This window comes from Rhipicephalus microplus, chromosome 4, assembly GCF_043290135.1.
Source record: "Rhipicephalus microplus isolate Deutch F79 chromosome 4, USDA_Rmic, whole genome shotgun sequence".
Lineage (NCBI taxonomy): Eukaryota > Metazoa > Arthropoda > Arachnida > Ixodida > Ixodidae > Rhipicephalus > Rhipicephalus microplus.
The window spans coordinates 104,556,826-104,569,624 of record NC_134703.1 but is presented as its reverse complement, the minus strand read 5'-3'; the positions used below and the strand labels follow the sequence as shown (position 1 = coordinate 104,569,624).

The 12,799-nt window shown below is 45.8% G+C and overlaps 1 protein-coding gene across 2 annotated transcripts in view; it reads left to right on the top strand.

Moving 5' to 3' along the window:
* LOC142814548 (mothers against decapentaplegic homolog 3-like) overlaps positions 1-12,799 on the top strand; it is a 64,315-nt gene that overhangs the window by 41,290 nt on the left and 10,226 nt on the right. The gene's annotated exons all lie outside the window — the stretch shown is intronic.

Here is a 12,799-nt window from a genome sequence, read left to right as displayed (position 1 = left end):
ACCTGTGCATTTGCGCCTGCATGGCTCCGGACGCTAACCTGCCATGCACGCTCTGCATGAAAAGTGCGATCGTGCGCTGGTCTAATGCTCTTTTAGTTTCCTGTCGGGAAAGTCATTGTCGTTTTTTGGGCTTGCTCCTTCGTCCACAAGTTTAATAGCTTTCTGGCGCTAGCTTTCACCTTTGATGCCACTATGCGGACTTGCACCACCTCGGCGGATTTTGTCACTGTTCCTATCCAGGACACGAACTTTAAGATCATATCACACGCGCTCCTCTTGGGGAGTGTGATATGCAAAGAAAGTCTTGCAAAGAAAGTTGGAATAGGTACATCTCTGGTATCAATTCTTACACCGACGAAACAAAGGTTTGGAATAGGGTAAACAAGTTAACCCTTTCGGCCCTGGCGGTGTCAATTGACAACACCACACAAATTTTCCCCTAGTATCTCGGAAACGTAACCAATACTGCTCATTCTTGGGGGCATAGTTCTTCAATGATCCCCACTACAATTGACACCAATATTGCGGCAGGGTTGTGGAGGTAGCAGCCACAAAGAAGAAGAAGCGTGACCGAGGTCTTCCGTGAAGCTGAGGCGCGTAAGTTGAGGCGGGTAAGCGCCATTTTCGGGACGACGTACCGAAGCTGTTTCAGTGAGCATTAGGCTGAAAAGTAAGACGTTGGTTTCCATTTTGTGTGCACCATTGATTGGCAGAAAAAAATAAGTCACTTTTTACAATTTCCAATCACAAAGCCCTAATTACCTAATTTGATGCCATGTTAATTAATCCGAAAATACTTGTACCAGTGGCTCAATTTTTTGTTTGTGGTCTTCTGAGGTCCTAACTACTAGAAAAACGCGCACAAAAAGTGTATCTGACCAAAACAAAAAATCCAGGGCTGAAAGGGTTAATGGGTCGGGAGTCGCACCCCCTACCCTTGATAAATAGCCGAGGTGAGAGCCTAGAGGAGCAGGCGGACTGCCTAGGCGAACACTTTGAATACGTCTCAAGTGCATCAAACTATACAGAAACGTTCTTAAAATTCAAAGAACGCGAAGAGCGGCAGCCCCTTAAATGTAAACGTCCATCCAGCGAGACTTACAACTGCCCATTTACATTAGCTGAACTTAAGGCATCTCTTGCGTGCTGCAACAACTCGGCGCCAGGTGTCGATCGTATAACATACGAAATGGTCAAGTACCTTCACCCTGAAGCACTAAAAACACTCCTAACTCTCTTCAATATCATGTGGGCAGCTGGGTATATTCCATTGTCATGCAAAGAAGCTATAGTCATCCCAGTACTTAAACAAGGCAAAGATCCGTCCTGGGCCGCCAGCTACAGGCCAATAGCGCTAACAAGCTGTCTATGCAAACTATATGAGAAAATGATAAACCGGCGCTTAATCCACTTTCTAGAAAGTAACAGTATACTAGACCCCGTTCAGTGTGTTTTCAGAGAGGGGAGGTCGACAACAGACCACCTTGTTCTCATAGAGACATACATCAGAGATGCATTTATTCATAGGCAGTTCGTACTTTCGGTATTCCTAGACTTAGAGAAGGCGTACGACACCACATGGCGATTCGGGATTCTCCGCGATCTTGTCACCATGGGCATCCGTGCGAACATGCTAAACACAATTAAAAGTTATTTGTCTAACCGAACCTTTCGCGTAAAAGTGGGAAATGCTCTCTCTAGAACTTTTACCCAAGAGACTGGTGTTCCGCAAGGGGGCATGCTTAGTTGCACACTCTTTCTTGTAAAAATGAACTCCCTGCAGTCAGTCATTCCAAGCGCGATGTTTTATTCCGTGTATGTTGATGATGTGCAGATGAGTTTCAAATCATCCAATATGTCTATCTGCGAACGACAAATGCAGCTTGGAATGAATAAAATCTCTAAATGGGCGGAAGGAAATGGTTTTAAAATAAACACGAAGAAAAGTACTTGCATACTTTTCTCCAACAAACGAGGGGTAATGCCACTACCAAATGTTGCGATCAAGGGAGACCAACTCTCTGTGAGCAGCGAGCATAAATTCCTGGGAACCACTTTAGATTCTAAGCTGATGTTTATTCCCCATATTAAATATGTCAAAATGAAATGTTTGAAAGCGATGAACGTCCTAAAGCTTCTGTCACGTACAACATGGGGTAGTGATCGAAAGTGCCTCTTGAAGTTATACAAAAGTTTTGTCGTGTCGCGCCTTGATTATGCCTCTATAATTTATCATTCCGCAACGCCAAGTGCATTAAAAGTCCTAGACCCCGTTCACCATCTGGGTATCCGACTTGCAACCGGTGCTTTCAGGACAAGTCCGATCCAGAGCCTCTATGTAGAGTCGAATCAGTGGTCACTTCACCTGCAGCGATCCTATAGCAGTTTCACATATTTTATAAAGGTACGCGCAAACATCAAGCATCCATCTTATTCAACTATAAACGATATGACCGCTGCCACCCTCTTCCATAATCGACCCACAGTGAGAAAGCCTTTCTCTTTGCGTGTGAGAAACTTAAGTGAGGAAATGGGTGTTCCGCTGCTAGAACTTTGTCCTACGCCCACAGCGATACTTTTACCGCCGTGGCAGTGGCAGCTTATACACTGTGACACCTCATTTGTCGAGATCACTTAAACACGCACCAGAAGCACATATTAAAATGCATTTCCGAGAACTCCAGTCCAAGTACTCATGCGCAGAGTTTTATACCGGCGCTTCTAAGTCGCATGCAGGGGTGGCTTATGCAGCCGTCGGACCATCCTTCTCGGAATCCGGTGTGCTGCACCCGGAAACAAGTATATTTACGGCTGAGGGTTATGCACTATTGTCGACTGTGAAGCATATACGGAAATCAAACATACAAAAATCAATTATATTCACAGACTCATTAAGATTCGTAAATGCATTAGGATCACTTTTCAGATTGAGAAATCCGGTAATTATTGAGCAGTATTCCGTCCTATGTACTGCGTACATGTCCAACCAGCATGTTACTATTTGCTGGGTACCTGGCCATAGAAGCATCGAGGGCAATGTGTTAGCTGATGAAATGGCCACCTCAATTATATTGCGTGCTATTAACCCCGCCGCTACTGTCCCTGCAACAGACCTAAAACCCTCCCTACGTAAGAAACTGCGAAACCACTGGCAACGCTTGTGGGACACAGAAATAAATAATAAGCTTCACTTGATTAAGCCGCGGTTGGGTTACTGGCCCTCCGCTACAAGAACACGGCGAACTGATGTCCTATTCTGTCGCCTCAGAATAGGACACACTTATGGTACCCATAGCTTTCTGCTGACTGGCGATGAACCTCCTACTTGTGGTAGATGTGGTGAGAGGCTAACCGTCCTCCACGTCCTCCTGGAGTGTCCTGAAGCTGAAAGTGAGAGAAATATTTTGCTTTAGCATACCGCTATAATCTTCCTCTACATCCGATTATGTTTCTCGGTGAAGAGCCGCTTTTTGATGCAAAATCAGTTTTAAGCTTTTTAAAGGATGTAGTATTGAATGTTTTTAGCCCAACATTGAATGTTTTTAGCCCAACAGGTTCATAGCGCATCCTCTGTTCAGAGGATGCCGCTGTGTTAGCTGCTTTCAATGAGCCCAGGCCTCCATGCTCTCGTTTTAAGGGCTCTGTCGAGGCACTTGTGCTCCATGCCAAGTTTTATTTCACATACATATTACTTTTAAACCATTTTATGTTTCCATAGCACACATCATTTGTCATTGCCATAATTTTACTATATATTTTTTATGCACCTACAGCGACTGTTTTTAGGCCCATTTACAGCCACGTCACATCTGTTTTATCTACACTGCACATTGCACAGTTCATTGTCATCGCTCTGGCGCTCTTTTCTTTGGCCACATCTGGCCCTTGCGCCAATAAACTCCACTAATCAGTTGCTTGGTCTCATATTAGACACTAAGCTAACCTTCATCCCACACATCAAGTATTTAAGGGACAGGTGCTTAAAAACAATGAACATTTTGAAAGTGTTGTCACGCACTACATGGGGTAGTGGCAGGAAATGTTTAATTAACCTATATAAAAGCCTCGTACGCACACGTCTAGATTACGGTGCTATAATTCATCAGTCTGCGACACCATCAGCCTTGAAAATTCTCGACCCTGTCCACCATCTAGGCATTCGCCTCTCTACGGGTGCTTTTCGCACAAGCCCTGTGGAGAGCCTGTACGTGGATTCGAATGAATGGTCGCTCCACCTACAAAGATGTTCCCTGTCCTTTTTGTACTTTTTGAAGGTGAAGGCAGACAAGAAACACCCTTCCCATTTCACAATTAATGATTTGTCTTGTTCTGGCTTGTTCGAGAACCGTCCTTCGTTTAGGCAGCCCTACGCGCTGCGTGTAAGGAGCCTGGCCGAAGAAACAGGTGTGCCTCTTCTTGAACCCAGTTTTATGGCTCCTGCAACATATCTGCCACCGTGGCAGTGGCAGCTTATAGACTGTGATGTCTCTTTTGTTGATGTCACAAAGCACGCACCACTTGCACACATACATACATACTTCCTAGAACTACAACATAAATACACATGCCCTGAGTTCTTTACCGATGCGTCAGTCACACTTCTGTATCATATGCAGCGGTAGGCCAATCCTTTTCTGAGGCCGGCGTTCTTTATCCTAATGCAAGCATTTTCACAGGAGAAGCTTACGCAATACTGGTGGTCGTAAAACACATTAAACAGATAAAATTACAAAAGGCGGTAATATACACAGATTCCCTAAGCGTGGTCAAAAGCCCTGAAAACTCCTAAAAAAACACAAGAACCCCGTGCTGGTGTCACTTTACTCACTTCTGTGCACACTCTACACCTCAAAACAGCATGTCGTTGTCTGCTGGGTTCCAGGGCACTGTGAAATAGAAGGGAACGTTTTGGCCGACAATCTGGCTGCTTGCGCCAATGTCACTACTGCCAATGCATCAACACCAGTCCCTGCACTTGACTTAATAAAACCTTTTATAAAACGAAAGCTCAGGGGGTATTGGCAGAGCATGTGGGATAAACACACAGATAGTAAACTCCATGCTATTAAGCCGCAACTAGGTTATTGGCCGCCACTATCAAAATCACGACACACAGAAGTAATATTAACAAGGCTTAGAACAGGACATACACATTCTACACATTCATTTCTTTTGTCTACCGGTAATCCCCCATATTGTGAGAGATGTGAAGAGCCCCTTACGGTTCTCCACATTCTCGTCCAATGCAATGAGCTAGATGCTCTAAGAAAAAGCACTTTTTACTGCCCTACCGACAGCAGCTCTCTCTACATCCTGGGATGCTCATCGGTAGGGATCTGCTTTTTAAACTGCAAACACTTTTCACGTTTTTAAAAGATGTGCAAAGCTTTCACCCGATATTTCGAGGTCGTCCGTAGCACGACCTCTATGGAATGGTCGTGGCTGCGGTGACTACATTTTCATCATGGTTTTATTATCATGACATTTTGCCATCCGCTATCACTGCACATATGTCACACCACTGTCATGATTTTATTACTTTCATGTTTTAACCCGCGTTAGAGCGAGGAATTTTAAGGCTCCTTTACAGCCTTGCACCATATCATTGTTCATATCTGTAGTCAATTGAAATGGCGCTCTTTGGCCATCACTTGACCCTTCGCCACCAAAAAACTACTCATCATCAAGAAAGCAGCCCACTCCAGTCAGCCGAGTGGATGTGTCAGCAGGGGAGTCCTTAACGAGGCCGAAAATTGAGACAATGATCAAGACATTGGCAACGCATACGAGTGGATCTTCAAGTGGATGCGCGCTGACGACGATGACGGCGAGGCAGTACCACTTCCTTGTTGCTCAGAGGGTGGCATCAGAACAGTAAAAATGTTCTATATTGCTCGAGTGCACGAGAGTAGTCACCGTGATGCCATTTCGTCTAGGGACAGTTTAAGGTTTAATACTGGACTTGACTTGGATCAGTGTTGGTTATGGTATCGCTGTATAGCCGATTATTGTGTATGTACATGTTTATTTTTGGGAGTGAGTTCTGAGTGTCAGATCGTTTGCCATTTTGTGTAATATTAAAATGGCTTTGTCGTGTTACCGCTTACCCACGTCTCTCTCTCAATCTAACACTTCGCAAATGCTCTCGAGATTAATCCGTGATAGTGAGTGCGATCTTTTCGACGCCCAATCTTTATGTTGTCTTGTACAAACTTTCTGCAACAACATTCCGTGTTGGATGGACCTAATTTCAGTCGAATCTCGTTAATTTGAACACGCTTCGAACTTCTGGTTGCTTCAAACTCGTGCTGTGGTCCCGTCAAAGCTATGTGTGTTACAATTGGCGAAAACGCCCTGGAATTCGAAGGTGCAAGCACTTGCGACGGTTAATTCGAACATACCGCGCTCCGAAAATGCTCTCAGCACCATGCTCAATCCCGTGGCGGCATCTCCGACACCTCAACGCTGCTCGTGAAGGAGGAAAAAAAGAAAAGGAAAGATAAGGCTCTGGTGGAACGTTTGCTCTCTCTCAAATGCCGATTTGCGACACTTCTTTCTTTTCTGTTCCTGCCATGTAGAGACGCGTCTCTTTTCAACGCTGCGTGCAAAAAGAGAGAGAGGGAAAAAAACTGGCCCCGTATCTGCAGGTTTCACTGCAAATGTCATAGAAAGACAAAAGTCTTGCGTCTGGAGAGAGTGAACAAAACGTTTATTTGATGTTCTGCACGAAAAAATCGGTGAATGGTATTCTGGAGACGCTGCGTTAGAGTGCCTCAATGCGTGCTGCGGAGGCGCACGAGCACATCGAGGCACGTCACACGTGAGACATGAGCGCTATCAGGCAGTTATTTTGGCACGGCGTGCGCCTCCAGTTTTGGAGGCAATAAGGTGTAGAACGCAAGGCGACAGGTAGGTGCCGCCACCGTGTTGTCTTAGCAAAACGTTAAAACACTTGCTTTTTCGTGCATAGCATTGCATTGTCAGCGCAGCGTCATAAATACTACAGTCTTTAGAATTACTTATGTATGCCTTTTCTAGTATAAAGAGACACATACAGAATATTGAGGTGTTGTTATAGTGCCTTAGATATTCGCGATAATTGCTTTTTAATTGACAATCGCACAAGTATGAACTCTGATACTTGAGCAATACTGGTGGGCTCTGCGAATGGGGTTGGATTTTGGCCGTTTCAAGCAAGTTCATCGACAGGCAGACCAATATTTTTGCGTTGAAGGTTCCCAAGAAATGCTATTGTGTTTTAAAAAAAAGCAAGCTGTTGTGGTGTGTTGGCTCTCTCTACTGCTGATCTGCGACGCGCCGGTGCCATGCTTCCCCTTTTCCCGTCTTTGCCACGTAGGGACCCTTGTCCTTTCAACGCCGCGTGCAAAAAGAGCAAAAAAGAAAGCAGAAGCTTATGTGGAGTGTTGGTTCTCTCTCACATGCCTATCTGCTTCTCTCCGTGTGGAGACGTTTCTCCTTTCTCGTCGTGTGCTGTCCACGCTCAGGCTGCGGTGCAGAGGGTAGCAGCAAAGACAACACGCAGTCGTTGCCATCGTCTTTAGATAGTGTTGGCGCTGGACATTGCCGCACGCAACTTCTCTTGCCAGGAGAATGCTGAAGCCGACGTAGAAATGCTTTGCAAACAGCGTGCGAAATCGATTGACTCGCTGCAAAGCAAACGTGTGCAGATGCGCATCACCGATTACTTCAATTAATGACGAATGTCCTGTGATTTGTGAATAAATGTAAGTCTTCTGAAACTTTTCCCTCGTGTGTTAGCTCAATACACATGACCACTGCATAGTGAGCCCTCCGTTCATTTTTTCGAACTTCTTTTAATTTGAACAAATTTTTGGTCCCCTTTGAGTTCGAATTATCGAGATTCGCCTGTAGTGTTAGTTGCTTTTCGGTGGCGTTTACCTGGGATCAAAGTTGCGGTTTTGTACTGAATCAACGTAACTCTTTGCGCTGATTCTACTTGAAGGAAAGCAGGCTTGGGTGTCGTTTGTAACACACGAATGGTGGTCTGCGATCTGATTGCAATGTCTTGAATATGGGGTATGCAAGCCCGTGAAACTGAAGGATTGGAGCTGTTCAATGATAATCGGCGAATTTTCATGATGGCGCTTTCTTTTCATAGTTCTTTTTGTTGGCGTTGCGGGTCTCTTTATGTCAATTTTCCGAAATTACAATGCTTGTAAGCACACAAATTGCATCCCTCGATTCTCGGGCCCGTGAGACTGCATGCTCAACACATTTTGCGCTAGTGTAGCCTATGAAGATAGCTGTTTCGGCTGTAATGCGGATATTCATGACTTCGGCAACATATACGTCATCAGCGGCAATGCTGTTTGAAAAAATACAGTTTTTGTAATAGGCACACTCCAAACTTGGAGCGAGATTTCCTGAAAAAAAAAAAAAAAAGTGGGCTTATTATGCGAGTATATACGTTATGTGATGGCATGGGTGATGAGTTGTATTTCACAGATGACAGTACCTTGCTCAGTAATTCTGGTGAGATGGCTTTACGCAAGTGCTTCCCTATCTGGGCTGACACTGTGTAAAAGTGGGGCTTGAGTTGGTATAAAGAAGACGGTGGTAACAGCTTGACCGAATAATAAGGCGGCCTCTGGAATGTGCGTAAAGTTTGTTTACCTATTCCGAAAATAGAGGAGGACATTGAGGTAGAAATTAACGGAAAAATAAAATCTTAATTAAACTATATTGGAGCATGGGGGGGGGGGGGGGGGATCTTCAAAATCATGTCTGGCAGCTTTCTTCTATCCTCTAAGGTGTTACATCTGTACCATTTGTGTTATTGTGTGTTTAACTTGTTCACCTGCACCATACTGCAATGAACCACCCATCTTGTGCCAGTCTTGCTTATGAGCGCCTTATTTTGCCACAGCCCCCAAATTTAGCCACAAGGCCCCGCTGCGGTGGTCTAGTGGCTAAGGTACTCGGCTGCTGACCCGCAGGTCGCGAGTTCAAATCCCGGCTGCGGCGGCTACATTTCCGATGGAGGCGGAAATGTTGTAGGCCCGTTTGCTCAGATTTGGGGGCACGTTAAAGAACCCCAGGTGATCGAAATTTCCGGAGCCCTCCACTACGGCGTCTCTCATAATCATATGGTGGTTTTGGGACGTTAAACCCCACATATCAATCAATATATCAATCAAATTTAGCCACAAGATATTACAGCCATCAAGGTCCAAGCCCGCAAACACGGCTAGATTATGGTGTTTTTGGTTTCATCGAAATACTTAAGGTTTAGGTTTTAATAAACTAAGTAGACGAACTTGAAGGGGAGGCCACCTCGGAAACCGTACGCTTTTATTTTTAAAGATGTCTCAATGAAACTTTCAGGGTATGTTCACTACATTAAAACTAGAAAAACTGCAAAGTTTTATGAAATTGTGTTCAGGTGTTCTAGGAGTTATTGAAGTCTAACTGGATGGTTCACTTGTGTGCCTGAGGAAGAGCCGGCAAAAATCCTGTGTCATACAAGAAGGCTGAAATTATTTGTGGTCATTCCTAGATAGATATCTTAGTTCGCTAAAGAGCCGGTTTTTTTTTTTTTTTTCAAACTTTCTTTCAAAAAAATTTTATGCAGCTTTGAATTTGGTGTAGCCAGCAGGTATGACAATAATGAAAAATTAATTGTTTATTACTAATTAATGGCACCAATTTCAAAAAAAAAAAAGAAGCTTGTTACACCCTGGCAAAATCATCCAGGAGCAGAATAAAAGAAGCGGCACACATCTGTACCACAACTAGCTAAAAAATTCATTTTGATAAAACAGGCTTTGAAAGTTCACCACATGTGTTTTCCTAATATCCAGCAGAGTAGCTTGAAGTGTCTTTGTGCACTCTTTTCTTCTCTAGTCGTCCCTTTATCTTCTCTAAGTGCCGTTTAGAATTGTTTTTCTGACGTGGGGCATCTTTTTCAAGAGCCGGCTGCATCAGTTCAAATTTTTTCTGCGGCGCTGGCGTAGATTCGAGTTGAGTGCGAGCGGCGCCTCGACATATTTCTTATCAATTTCTTCCTTAGTTTGGAAATTCGTCCGCAGATAAAGGGTCGACGGCCCATACACGTTATTGGTCCTGATGCGGAAGAAGTGCTGGATCCGGCTATTTTAGAAACACTTTGTGTCACGCTTGACGGTACCGATTCAGAGCACGTGCTAGATATGGCGTTCTCGGACACGTTCTATGCATTCACGGCTCCAGGTAAACACGGTTTATCGGATTTTAGACTGGTGGCAGCCGCTAGCACAGTTTCGCCGCCGCAAGCATCAACGCACTGGGCATGTGCAGCAGAAAAGCAGAATTTAGATTCTCGTAGAATCTGCATAGCGCGTTTTCACGCTCCGGACTAGGGCATCGTCTTCGGCTTCATTGCTGGCATCACGCACAGCAACATAGATGAAGGGCACATAACTTGTGCGAAAAGAAAGAAGAGAAACTGCTAGAAAATACAGCGCAAGGCAAAAAGCGGCCCGTAAGCCAACGTCTATCGAGGCAGACTCAGCAGAGAACAACAGCGAGACAAGCGCGCCAGACGTGCCATCGCCGGGAAACACTGCCCCCGCTTCCACTGCAGCGACCAATGGCGGGCGCGTTTTCGCCCGCTAGATATAAATGAGCTGGTCTAGCCAATCAGTGCTCCGCATCGCATCTTGGGGAAACGCCGATACCACCTCGACCGTGCCGGTGATTCCATTTTTAAAGGCGGCAAACGAGAGAGAAAGAATTCATGGTCAAACAACACCAAGATTGCACGAGACGGCCGCATGATATCAGAATGGCGCGGGCGCGAAGTTTGTTGTGATTTGGGCCCTTGCGCGTGTTCTGGGCGCTGCGGCAGCCTCGAAAATAGCATTTCTTAGCGCTTTGGTGTTGAATTAGGTGCTGTTTTTTACAAAATAGGTAGTTTATGCGACATACAACCCAACAGTAGGGTTTTTCAAAAACAGACTTTTTCATGATTTTTCGTTTTTCAAGGGCTGCGACACGCCTTAAGGGGCCCAGCAACACATTTTGGACATGGTCAGAAAACGCTGCCAATCGGTAGTAGAGGCTCCCGAGAACACGCGAGCCAAATGTTATACAGTAAAAGCTCATTAATTCGAACTGCAAGGGGAAGCCACCTCAGCTCGAATAACGAAAGTTAGAACTAACGAAAGTGAAGAACAAAGGCGACAGCCAGCACTTTTTTCTCTATCGAGCGAATTTGGCGGAAGGCCTCTTCTTTGCCTTCTTCAAAACAAGGAAAGACGAGCGGCATTCAACCCGGCCATGACTTCCGCAGCAGAGGGCCACACTGGTGCTTCGTCCTCCTCATCATCATCACTGGCAGCGCCAGGTTCTGCGCTTCTCACCTGACACATTATGTCGCCATCCCCGAGTGCACCACACACCACTGCACTTGAGTCCACATCGACGTAGTCCGCAAAGCAGACGTCTTCCAAAACGTCCGCCATGGGGGCGGTGACGCCGTGTTCGAGCACTGGTGGCTTGTCAGCTTGCAGAGCTTCGGTGCTGAAGCCGCAGTGGCGAAAGCAATCTGCTATTGTAAGCGCTGTCACTTGCTCCCAAGCACGCACAAGCATGTGTAGTGCACATAGGAGCGTCACTTGGTAGTTATTGCATAAAATAATTCGTTCCAACATATGACGCCGATAAAATGATTTTAAATTTCTAATTATACCCTGGTCCATGGGCTGCAGTACCGCTGTCGTGTTTGCTGGAAGGAAGGCCAGCTTGTCGTGTTCGCTGGAAGGAAGTGTTTTGGCACGGTATTTGCTGCAGGCACACGCCATCAAGTCGGAGCAGCACAATCGCGACAGACGGGAAGCTACTACCGGCGCTACCGCAACAACGTTAGCCGAGGCCCAACACCAACACAAAGAATCGCGACAGTCGGAGGCTACTCCCAGCACCAACAACCGTGGTGTACGACGCACGCCCGAGACAAAGACTGGAGAGAAGGCGGGGCGAAGCTGTGACGCACCCGATTTGCTGTGTGCTGGTCATGCCATCTGTCGTCTAACAGCGACAACTACGCAGGATTTTCAAAGGCTCCGAGATTGGCGCTTAAAAAAAAAAAATCTTGGAGGTTACGTAGGTCGGAGAGCAGGCAGCCGCCGAGAGAGATTGTGGGGAAGGGAGTGAAGAGTAAGTGGCGCTATTTTCTGCTGACTCTGGCCTCCGTGCCAGTTTCTCTGCTTTTCTCTTCGCTCCCTGTGAACGCCGCCGCGTAACTCGGTAGCCGCTCTATCGAGGGACTAGCCAAGCTGCCGGCGCAGTGGCTCGCGTTTGAATGAACGGGCTTTTTTTATTCATGGGCTTGTATGGAGCTTGGTCGGACCATAATTTACAGTTCAAATTATCCATAAATTTGAATTATCAAAGTTCGAATTAACGAGCTTTCACTGTAGCGCAGAACATGGTCTGGAATTCACGATAAATTATCAAACTCGGCTAAAAATTGCCTTCTCTTCTCTCGACAAGTTCGACAAATCAGGCAATACCCCAAAATCACACATAGCAAGCCCATCTATATCAGCTATTGGCCGATTTGAACATGGCGTACTCACTCGTTACAGAGATTGCCACAGAAGACCGTCACTTGTCCTCACATGCGCGCACAATCGCACTGCATAAGCTGCGAATTTCAAGAAAAGAAAAAGAAGAAAGTGCTCAAGGGCAAGAGGTGCACGTTGTGTTCTTTGTTTTCCCCTCCCATCCCTCCCTGCTTAGCTTCCAGTGCTTTCGTCGGCACGAGAGCAAGGACAAT